Raw genomic sequence first — 12,700 nt, forward strand, 5'->3', positions numbered from 1 at the left:
TGGCTGTCTGTTTATTTTTATATCAGTTTCTCTTGCTGAGCAAAAACTTTTTATTCTGATGTAGTCCCATTCATTTATCTTTGCCTTCACTTCTCTTGCCATTGGAGTCAAGTTCATAAAATGTTCTTTAAAACCCAGGTCCATGAGTTTAGTACCTATGTCTTCTTCTATGTACTTTATTGTTTCAGGTCTTATATTTAGGTCTTTGATCCATTTTGAATTAATTTTAGTACACGGGGACAGGCTGTAGTCGAGTTTCATTCTTTTGCATGTGGCTTTCCAGTTTTCCCAACACCATTTGTTGAAGAGGCTTTCTTTTCTCCATTGTGTGTTGTTGGCCCCTTTATCAAAGATTATTTGACCATATATATGTGGTTTTATTTCTGGGCTTTCTATTCTGTTCCATTGGTCTGAGTGTCTATTTTTCTGCCAATACCATGCTGTTTTGATTATCGTGGCCCTATAATATAGTTTAAAGTCAGGTATTGTAATGCCCCCAGCTTCATTCTTTTTCCTTAGGATTGTTTTGGCTATTCGGGGTTTTTTATAGTTCCATATAAATCTGATGATTTTTTGTTCCATTTCTTTAAAAAATCTCATAGGGATTTTGATGGGAATTGCATTAAATTTGTATATTGCTTTGGGTAATATGGCCATTTTGATTATATTTATTCTTCCTATCCAAGAACAAGGAATATTTTTCCATCTCATTGTATCTTTTTCAATTTCCCTTAACAATGCTTTGTAATTTTCATTATATAGGTCCTTTACATTCTTTGTTATGTTTATTCCTAGGTATTTTATTTTTTTTGTTGCAATCGTGAAGGGGATTATTTTTTTGAGTTCGTTTTCTAATATTTCATTGTTGGCATAGAGAAAGGCTATGGACTTTTGTATGTTAATTTTGTATCCTGCGACCTTACTGTATTGGTTTATTGTTTCTAATAATCTTTTTGTGGAGTCCTTTGGGTTTTCGATGTATAGGATCATATCATCAGCAAAAAGTGATACCTTTACTTCTTCTTTTCCGATATGGATGCCTTTTATTTCTTTGTCTTGTCTGATTGCTCTGGCCAGAACTTCTAGCACCACGTTAAATAAGAGTGGAGAGAGTGGACAACCCTGTCTTGTTCCTGATTTAAGGTAGAAAGTCCTCAGTTTTATGCCGTTTAAAATGATGTTGGCTGATGGTTTATCATATATGTCCTTTATCATGTTGAGATATTTTCCTTCTATACCCATTTTGTTGAGAGTCTTAAACATAAAATTGTGTTGTATTTTATCAAAAGCCTTTTCTGCATCTATTGATAAGATCATGTGGTTTTTGTTCTTTGTTTTGTTGATATGGTGTATTACGTTAACCGTTTTGTGTATGTTGAAACATCCTTGAGATTCTGGGATGAATCCCACTTGATCATGATGTATTATTTTTTTAATATGTTGTTGTATTCGGTTTGCCAGTATTTTGTTTAGAATTTTAGCATCTGTATTCATTAGAGATATTGGTCTTTAGTTTTCTTTCTTTGTGCCATCCTTGCCAGGTTTTGGTATGAGGGTTATGTTGGCCTCATAAAATGTGTTTGGAAGTATTGCTTCTTCTTCAATTTTTTGGAGGACTTTGAGTAGAATAGGAACCAAGTCTTCTTTGAATGTTTGATAGAATTCACTAGTATAACCGTCTGGGCCTGGACTTTTATTTTTGGGGAGGTTTTTAATAGTTTTTTCTATTTCCTCCCTGCTGATTGGTCTGTTTAGGCTTTCTGCTTCTTCATGACTCAGTCTAGGAAGGTTGTATTGTTCTAGGAATTTATCCATTTCTTCTAGATTGTTGTATTTGGTGGCATATAATTTTTCATAGTATTCTACAATAATTCTTTGTATATCTATGATGTCTGTGGTGATCTCTCCTCTTTCATTTTGGATTTTATTTATTTGAGTCCTGTGCCTTTTTTCCTTGGTGAGTCTTGCCAAGGGTTTGTCAATTTTGTTGATCTTTTCAAAGAACCAGCTCCTTGTTTTATTGATTTTTTCTATAGTTTTTCTGTTCTCTATTTCATTTATTTCTGCTCTGATTTTTATTATCTCCTTTCTTCGGCTGGTTTTGGGTTGTCTTTGTTCTTCTTTTTCTAGTTCCTTAAGGTGTGAAGTTAAGTGGTTTACTTCGGCTCTCTCTTGTTTGTTCATATATGCCTGAAGTGATATGAACTTTCCTCTTATTACTGCTTTTGCTGCATCCCAGAGATTCTGATATGTCGTATTTTCATTTTCATTTGTCTGTATATATCTTTTGATCTCTGCGCTTATTTCTTCTTTGACCCATTCATTTTTTAGAAGTATGTTGTTTAGTTTCCACATTTTTGTGGGTTTTTCCCCCTCTTTTTTGCAGTTGAATTCTAGTTTCAAGGCTTTATGATCAGAAAATATGCTTGGTACAATTTCAATTTTTCTAAATTTGCTGATATTGTCTTTGTGGCCCAACATATGGTCAATTCTTGAGAATGTTCCATGTACACTAGAGAAAAATGTATACTCTGTCGCTTTGGGATGAAGTGTCCTGTAGATGTCTATCATATCCAGGTGTTCTAGTATTTCGTTTAAGGCCACTATCTTTTTATTGATTCTCTGTTTGGATGACCGATCTAGAGCCGTCAGCGGAGTATTAAGGTCTCCAAGTATGATTGTATTTTTGTTAGTTTTTGTTTTAAGGTCAATAAGTAGCTGTCTTATATATTTTGGTGCTCCTTGGTTTGGTGCATGTATATTAAGGATTGTTATGTCTTCTTGATTCAGTGTCCCCTTAATCATTATGAAATGACCATTTTTGTCTCTGAGTACTTTTTCTGTCTTGTAGTCAGCATTATCAGATATGAGTATTGCTACACCTGCTTTTTTTGGGGTGTTGTTTGCTTGGAGTATTGTTTTCCAGCCTTTCACTTTGAATTTGTTTTTATCCTTGTTGCTTAGATGTGTTTCTTGTAGGCAGCATATAGTTGGATTTTCTTTTTTAATCCATTCTGCTACTCTGTGTCTTTTTATTGGCAAGTTTAATCCATTTACATTTAGTGTAATTATTGACACTTGTGGGTTCCCTACTGCCATTTTATAAATTGCTTTCTGTTAGTTTTGTATCTAGTTTGATTCTTCTCTTTTGTTTTTCTATCATTTGTTTTTGTTTGTTTGTATTCCATATCTCTTTCCTCTGTTGCTACCTTTTTTAAGTCAAGTGTTTTTGTGGTGGTTTTTTCTAGGGTGGTTACCATTAAGTAATGAAAAGGGTACCTACCATATTCATTGTAGTACCCTATCTTATAAGTATTTCTGCACTTCATCGTCCTTTGCTACTGTTAATCTCCATCCTCTCCCCCCTTTTTTTCCTTTGTTGTCACAGTTTAAGTTTGGTTTTATTGTGTTCTTGGTGGAGCTGTTACTTGTGGTGTTGTTTTCTTTTGTTCTTTGAATCTGGTTGGAAAACCCCCTTTAGTATTTCCTGGAGTGGGGGCTTTCTGTTGATAAATTCTCTCATCTTTTCTGAATTTGTGAATGTTTTTATATCTCCTTCGTACTTGAAGGATAGCTTTGATGGGTATAGTATTCGTGGCTGAAAGTTCCTCTCTTTCACTGCTTTAAATATTGGGGTCCACTCTCTTCTAGCTTGTAGAGTTTCTGCTGAGAAATCTGATGATAATCTAATAGGCCTTCCTTTATATGTTGTACTCTTCTTTTCCCTGGCTGCCTTGAGAATTTTTTCTTTGTCATTGGTTTGTGTCATCTTTATTATGATGTGCCTTGGAGTGGGTTTGTTGGGGTTAAGAAAACTCGGTGTTCTGTTTGCTTCTTGAATTTGAGGCTTTAGTTCAGAAAGAGCTTTTAATCTCATTTACAGCTACTCATATTACTATACAAAATATAGACAGACAGATAAAAATCAATCTTTGGAGTGAGTTTAATCCTATTTAAATTATTTAATAATTTCAGATTCTTTTTTTTTAAGTTGTCTACTAGACAACTGGAGTTAGGTTTTAGACTGATGCCTCAGGCCTCAGTCTACAAAATTGTGGGAGAATGGCAAGTATATTAGTACCCCAGTGGAAATCTGTATTGGAGAGGGAGGTGTACAAAAAGTGACCTCGGTTTAGTAATTTTGAACTTCACCTTGAAGACTGTGAAGTCTGTTAATATTTAATGGGCCCCATCCACTATTACATATGAAAAGTGAAGGTAACCACTGGTTTGGGGTTTATGTTTTTCCTCTTGTGCACCCAAAGGGCAGCTCATTATTATGGAGTGAAGAGAGGACAGATGGGACTAGTCCATCTGCCCAGTTCCTCTCAGAGTCACCTTGCTTAAGTCAGAGAGTCATGGCAACTAAATCCTTCCTGTGCTCCCTGAGTCACCACTTGGCCATGCAGTCCTGGCCAGCCCCTGAGGTTCTTCCTAACCTAAAGGTCTGTTGGGATAAAGAACAGGGTCATAGGAGTAGACTCACTCCATGTCAGGCTGACCTGTGATTCTTAGATACAGACATTGGGCCTTTTAGAAATAATTATTTCCCTTTTAATATTTTCTTGGTATAGATTTTCCTCTTTTCTAATTTGCTCTAGTTCCTAGTTCCTTGCATTGTTGTGAAAACAGCTGCTTTTGAACCCCTTGTTGGGATAAACCTAGCTTTTATAGGCCATATCCCTGTTTTTAGAAATATACAGCACTCTTTGAAAATGCTTTTGGGTATTATGGGGTAGTTAAATTATTTTACTAGCAAGATATCAGCCCCTAAATATGATATTTCATGTAACCTTATGAAAATACTCTTTTATCGCCATGTTGCAAGGCTGGGGGTTGCTAGCAGCCCAAAATATTTAGATAGACCATGAAAATGTAGTCAATTAAAACAAGAGTGATGTGTCTTAATGACAACACCAATTCAATTATTCAGCTTCGATTTCCTTTCTCTGGGACGTGAGTAGATTTTTAAATATAACTTGGTTGATTTCTGGTCCTCTAAAGACAGTGTCTGTGATTAAACTGTGTCCTCTCTCTCCCAGATCCTGTTGTCTTCCTCTCATTTGTTCCTGGTGAATGAAGGTAAGTTCATAACCTCAGGTAGCTTTTTGTTTCTTTCATTTCTCAACTCTGCCTTATTGTTATTCTGTATGCATAAGGTCTCATCTGGGCATGTGTCTGAGAGCATTAGGCTTTTACCTTAAGATCCCTGAACTGGAGTCTTGGATAAAGTTTTTGACCAGGATCATCCAGGAGTCAGCTGTCTTGCCCCTCCATGTTTCCCTGTCAGAAGGGTTAGAAAGTGCAGAGGCCAAACCCATACTTGCTCCTGGAAGAACCAATGAGACAGCTCATCCAAGTGTGTGTGCTCAGAGCAGCGCCTTGGGGCTTCCCTGTAGCCCACAACTCCAAAACTTACTTTTGGGGTTTAGAGAAGTCTGGTGGGCTTTTACATATATTACACATTTGCAAAATACTGACAAGCTGGAAAGGCGGGAATCAATCAAGTTTATGAATAAGCAACAATTTAAGTCTTGTGATTGTGTTATTCTTTTCCTTACCAGAGTTTTCAGATCTTAGCCCATGGGGATTTGGATTAAGATTGCATTTGGACTGGAGGAGGGTCAGGCCTTTGAGTTATCCACACAAGTTGGTTAAGGGGCTTTTCTGAGCAAGAGTGCTAAGATTCAAACAATTCCTTTCTTTTTGACCTAATGATGAAAATGAGAGAGAAAAAGCAGTTTTTATTTACTTTTCAATTTTAAAAGTTTTACCTATGGATCAACCAATTAAGAGTCTATATATGTGATGGGCTTAGAACAGGGGTCCCCAAACTTTACACACGGGGCCAGTTCACTGTCCCTCAGACCGTTGGAGGGCCAGACTATAAAAAAAACTATGAACAAATCCCTATGCACACTGCACATATCTTATTTTAAAGTAAAAAAACAAAACAAGAACAAATACAATATTTAAAATAAAGAACAAGTAAATTTAAATCAACAAACTGACCAGTATTTTAATGGGAACTATGCTTCTCTCACTGACCACCAATGAAAGAGGTGCCCCTTCCGGAAGTGCGACGGGGCAGATAAATGACCTCAGGGGGCCGCATGTGGCTCACAGGCCGTAGTTTCGGGACCCCTGGCTTAGAACCTCATGAGGAGGTGAGTCTGAACCACCTGAGATAGAGGCCTAGAAGGACTCAGCTTGCTGATGTGGTCAACCCAACTACTAATGCCTGAGCCAAGCCCTTGTCATTGTGTGTGCGAGTACAAAAGAACCAGGAAAACTTGCAATCAGTGAAATGGTCTCTGTGAAACCTCTATTATGAACACTGGACTTTTCCTTTCGAAGTAGAAGAAGTGAGCTCAAAAAATGAGTTACAGAGGCAAAAGAAAGGTTCTTGGAGCTCAGAGGAGAGTGAGAGAGAGGCACACACACACACCTGGAGAGAAGAAAGAGGGAGGAAAGGCTCAGGTGTATCCTGAAAAAAGAGAGAGACTTGGCAGTGGGTCTTCTGTCCTGAGGGCTTTCAGGAGGATCTCAATAGAATATTGATCAGCTCCTCAGGTGTGTCTCCTTGGGGCCATGGTCTGCACTGATTGGTCGGTGCCAGGGCAGCAGGTCATTAGTCAGTGCAGCTGGTCCTGATGTCAGTGATAGCATCACTGGCCTGATTTTGTCGCTTCTCAGGGCTTGGAGCTGAAACACAGCTGCGGTCTAGATGTCGTTTCCAAGGGTTAATGCTTAAGGGAGTGATTGTGTAAGGGCTTATAGTTTTGCTCGTTGCTAGGCACCCAGGGCTCTCCATCCCAGTGAGCCTCTGCACCTGGCCTTTCGTTTTACTTTGCTCATGCCTATCTAACCAACTGTACTGCCTTTCGACAAGAAGCCTGATTTCCAGAGAAGTGAGGAAAGTGATAGCAAAACATTGGAAGGATTTGATGATGACCGGAGCACTCTCAGAATGAAAACTCTCCGGCAAATTGAGATAAAGAAATAAATGGAAAAATGCCTCATAATTTTTTTAATAACTGGGATCTCAGGTTTTCCATGAGAAGGCTATTTTATCAGACACTTGTGATGTTGAGAGAAGTACACTTAGTTTAACTGCTGAGGTAATAAACATTATATATTAGGGAAACTCCAAACAGACAAGTTATTTTTAAGTCAGTAAAATTTACACTTAATCTAAATGATTTTATTTGTATCTTTTCAACATTAACTGACTTATTTATTTTTTATTTTTTTTGTATTTCTCTGAAACTGGAAACGGGGAGAGACAGACAGACTCCCGCATGCGCCCCACCGGGATCCACCGGGCACGCCCACCAGCGGGCGATGCTCCGCCCCTCCGGGGTGTCGCTCTGTCGCGACCAGAGCCACTCTAGCACCTGGGGCAGAGGCCAAGGAGCCATCCCCAGTGCCCGGGCCATCTTTGCTCCAATGGAGCCTCGCTGTGGGAGGGGAAGAGAGAGACAGAGAGGAAGGAGAGGGGGAAGGGTGGAGAAGCAGATGGGCGCTTCTCCTGTGTGCCCTGGCTGGGAATCGAACCCGGGACTTCTGCACGCCAGGCTGACGCTCTACCACTGAGCCAACCGGCCAGGGCCAACTGACTTAGTTTTAATGTAGAGAACAACAATCAGTTTTATCATGGTTTCTCTTTTTATATTTTTGGCTTATGATACTAATTGATCATTTAACTATTTTGAAGAATATAAATCACTTCCCATTGCTTAGTGGAGGAATTAGAGATTTAGAATACAGACAAACCAGAAAACTATCACTCAGAGAAGCCACTATGTCTCCTTGGAAAAAACAGTGCAGTGACCTTTTCCTTTTTGTGTTTCTTTATTTGTAGTTTGTCTGAGATTTTAACATTTATTGTCCATATGACTATCATCTCTTTTGGAAGCACCAAAATCATGAGACCTGTCTGCTTTCAGACTCACATGGCAAGATTATTTCTTAGAATGCACTTCTCAAAATGTCTATCACAGGCCGTACCATGAGCATGTTTCCACCGGGCGTTTTGTAGCCGTGGCTCCTGTCAGTGGATGGTATTTGTTGTTAGGTTGGTTTTGTTTTACATTGATTAGTTCTTCCTTACAGACTCCAATGACACTGGTTTTCCTTGGCAGAATATACCTTGAGCCTGTGTGAAACTTTCAGCATTGAATCTATTATAAGCTTCTCCTTTGTATGGCAGAAGGGAATTTTCAGCTAACCCAGCATTCTTATATAGAGCAAAATGTATTTGTGTTCCCAAATGCCTTACTGTGTTGGCATTGTTTGTTTTGGTTTGGAAGTCCTAGGGACCTCTGGATCTTACTGCTTCTTCTAGAAGCTATGCAGTGATTTCCAGAATACCAGGGTATTGAAGAATGATTTAGGCTCATCACAGTTTATAATTTGAGAGGTTGTTGTAATCTTTTCTGCCAGATATGCCATTAAAGTAAGAAAAATTTTCTCTATGAGTGTTTGTACTTCTCTTGCCATTACCTTATGACCAAACAACAGTCCCTCAGCCTACTGAATTAGAAATAATTTAAAAAAATTTTTAAAGTTATTCAGCCAAGTCTGACTAGCAGAGAGAAGAGACACTAGAAATAGCATGTCATTTTTAAGTTAAAATGTCCTACTTTTTGTAGTGTTTTCATTTTAAAATGTGAAAAAGGATGACATTTGGCTGTCAGATAATATTTCTGACACATTTTGCATTCCTACATTTGTGACTTTCAGTTTTGGTTATGAAGTTGACTTAAAGTATTTTTCAGTATTAGTACAGGATTTATAAAAGTTATCTCTTTCACTATATATATCTAAGACTTTTGCTTTTGGGTAAACTAAAATCATAAAAGAATTTCTATAATCTAAATGACCAAAATTACCTCATTTTTATCTATTGTTTGAAATATGCTGCATTAAATGTGGTGAAATTGTGCTAATCTTTTATGTAGTTCTGCAGGTAATCACCAAATCTACATTCTTCCTATCCCCACCTCACCTCCCAAAATCTGTCACAAGACACTTCAAATGATATGAGAATGGGTTCTCTGAGCCTGAAGAGTGCACAATGTGATGATGTGCTACTGAGTCCTGCAACCATTCCACTCCACTCCCAAGAGTTCTTCCTTACCCTGCCTGCAGATGTGGCTCCCTGGAGGGGGACTGGCTGCCTTGGTTTGATGGGGCCTGTCCTAGGTTTAAGCCCTAAAAGTCTCATGTTCTAGAAAATTCTGTAAGCCCAGGCAACCATGACAACAGGTCACCCTACTCTGCAACAATGTTCTGGTTCATGAGGCTTCCTTACAGCCATGGCTTATTCAGCGGGTGTTATACGTTATTGTCAAACTGGACTGTCACCTTCTCTTTCTTTGGGATTCTGAATGCTGAACTGAGAGAAATACACTGAGAAAAGGAGTTTTTTGAAGGATAATTAATGCAGCTCTTTAGAGGAGATTAATAATGGTTGCACTTTAAAATGACCCAAGACTCTTAAAACATACTGCTGAGTAGGCCTTGACCCCCCAAAGCTCTGATTTAATTTGTCTGAGATAGGGCCTAGGTATGATACTTAAAAAAATTTTTATCTGGTGGTTCTAATATGTAGCCAGGGTCCAACATACTTTTCTAGAAAGATATACAGATTTCTATACTGGTATTGAGGCTCTGGAATTGTCTTATTTCTACCACTTCTGAGGCTGGCTTGATCAGTACTTTCTTAGAGTCCATAGTTTACAAAAAACCCTCTGAAACCAAGGTCCACAAGTATGGTGTCTCTGGTTTTCTTCTATGTATTTATTGTTGCAGGTCTTACAGTCAAGTTTTTAATCCATGAAATACTCCAGCACCTTTATAGTAAGTTATTTAAAAAAATCAACCTTGAATTGTTTTCTCTTCTTCAAAACCAAAAAAAAAAAAAAAAAAAGAAAGAAGAAAACTCCCACAAATATTATAAAAATGTAGTCAGTTTTGTTTTAAGCTTTCTACTTTGGATAAGGCAGATGGAGAAATAGATTGAAGCAGGGTACATTCATGAAGGAGGAACCTGTGCTAGGATTCAGAAACTGATGGTCTTATAGACTCTGCATGACACATACTACACAATCAACCATTGTGAATTGATTGAATGAATTAGTTAATCATGAATTAATGCATTCCATAGTCTCTTGCTACCCTACATGAACTCATGTACTTTATATTTTAACAATAAAATATTAAAACAATTATAGCACTCTCTTTTATTTTTGTCTTTGTTGCCAGGAAACTTAGAACTAAAATTATACTCAATTAGGAAGACTATTTCCTTATGTTTAATGCATTTTTATTTCTCTTTTCCTCTATCAAGTTTATAATTTTTTAAAATTCAAATTGTCTTATTACATGAGTCTTGTATATTAAGTTATTTTAAAGCTTCTTCTAAATGAAAATGTTAGAGACTATGAGAATAAAAGATACAAGAATGAAGTGTTCATAAGATAAGAGCTTCTATACTGGTTACTAATACTCATGACATGCTTTCAGGAACTAAAGGCCTTCTCTTAAATTAGGAATGCTGATAAATAAAAACTTTCTATAATTTTGTTAACCAGTGTCACCCCAATAAATTCAATTGAAGTAATAAAAATTAAAAATGATAATAAATCAGGGGGAAATGTTGGTAGGTAAACTGGGAAATATTTTTTAAAAAAGTTTTATACAAAAAGTTACTATTTTAACATATAGATAGGTCTTATAAATAAAAATATAAAGACAAAACTAATAAAAATTGACCAAGATCATGATACAACAATTCACAAAATAAAATGGCAAATCAATACATCAAAACATGTGCAACATTCCTGGTATCAAAATAAACCAAATTAAAACCAAGGTGAGGTGTGGGTTTTTTTTGTTTGTTTTATTTCTCAACTAGTCAAAGATTTTAAAGAGATCCAGACTGTCAAAATTTTGTTTATAAAAAAAGTGTTGGTGGGATCAATTATTGAATATGGAACAATATTTCTAGAGGACTAATTGACAATACAGATTAAAGTACTCATATAGTTTCATTACTTTAAAAAGTTAGTACACATACATAATATATGCTATAATTATTATATATAATTAAAAATAAATGACATGATACATGTGTATGCATACACATACATACACAGACAGTTACCAAAATTTCACTAGGTCATTGGTCTGTACTACCATAATAGAAGATTTTTATTTCCCTTTCTATAATTTCTACACTTCTTTAGTGGATATTATTTATAAAACTAAATTTTATCTTAAAAAAGCAACCAATATGTATAAGACTTTATTCTCTTGATTTCATACTACTACAGTTCTTTGTAGATGTAATAGTTGTTTCTCATAGATATACTCTTGTTGAGAAATGAGTGATGCATATGCAACTTCCATCCTGTAATGAAGGCTGGATGGTCTTTTCCAGACTCTGAATTTATTATTAGCAGTTGAAATATATTCATGAATTGGAAAGTAGAGGGTGATTGAGGGAAGAAATCTAACAAAGTCATAAAGTGTGTACTTTTAAATTCTTTGCATAACTACAGATATATGTTTTGGTCATACACATTTAGACAAATATAAATTTGTATTTTAAATTGTTTGTTAAAATTAATGTTTTTCATATCAGATCAGAAATTCAAGATGTAGACAATAATAATAACCCATAGAAAATTTCTTTTCTGGGTTAAAAGTTATGATCAAAGCCTTTATGTGAATGGTTACATTTTGAAATAAAAGGCATTGTTTCAAAGTTGGGAATACATGATTTTATTTTTGTTTTACTATGAGTATTGTCTTCCATAGAGTAAATATTTATAAACACATGATTAGTAGTATACATAAACCCACATTTTGTAATGACTTCTTTAATAGGAAAACTTTTTAAATTACTATTTTTGATACTTTATTAAATGCTAGATATGTGCCTAGGAGCATTACATACCAGGTAACAATTCTCTTATCCACCATTCGAGGTATCATTCCCATTACAGTGATGATGGAAATAAGTAATTTGCTTATAAATGAAGTATCTTGTTTCATCTTTTTTTTATTTTTATTTTTTTTTTGTATTTTTTTGAAGTGAGAAGCAGGGAGGCAGAGAGATGATGGACTCCTGCATGCACCCGACTGGGATCTACCCAGCATGCCCACTGGGGGCGATGCTCTGCCCATCTGGGGCGTTGCTCTGCTGCAACTGGGACCATTCCAGTGCCTGAGGTGGAGGCCATGGAGCCATCCTCAGCGCCCGGGACAACTTTGCTCCAATGGAGCCTTGGCTGTGGGAAGGGAAGAAAGAGATAGAGAGAAAGAAGAAAGGGAAGGGTGGAGAAGCAGATGGGCACTTCTCCTGTGTGCTCTGGCTGGGAATTAAACCTGGGACTTCCACACACCAAGCCGACACTATACCACTGAACCAATTGGCCAGGGTCTTGTTTCATTTTTATTTTAAAAATAAGTATTGAATAATTTGAATCTGTTATCCTCTAGCCCTATGATTGTTTCATATACTTATTTGGTTCAATAGATTCTTCTTGCAGGATATGCATTTTAGGTGACCATAAACTCTGTATATATGTTAATATATTTTAGTGAATTAGAATTTGAGGTGATTGCTTTGGAGTTCTTTGCTACTAATTTTGAACTGTGTGCTACCACAAATTTATTGCTATTTTTAATT

The sequence above is a fragment of the Saccopteryx leptura genome, chromosome 3, assembly GCF_036850995.1.
Source record: "Saccopteryx leptura isolate mSacLep1 chromosome 3, mSacLep1_pri_phased_curated, whole genome shotgun sequence".
NCBI lineage: Eukaryota > Metazoa > Chordata > Mammalia > Chiroptera > Emballonuridae > Saccopteryx > Saccopteryx leptura.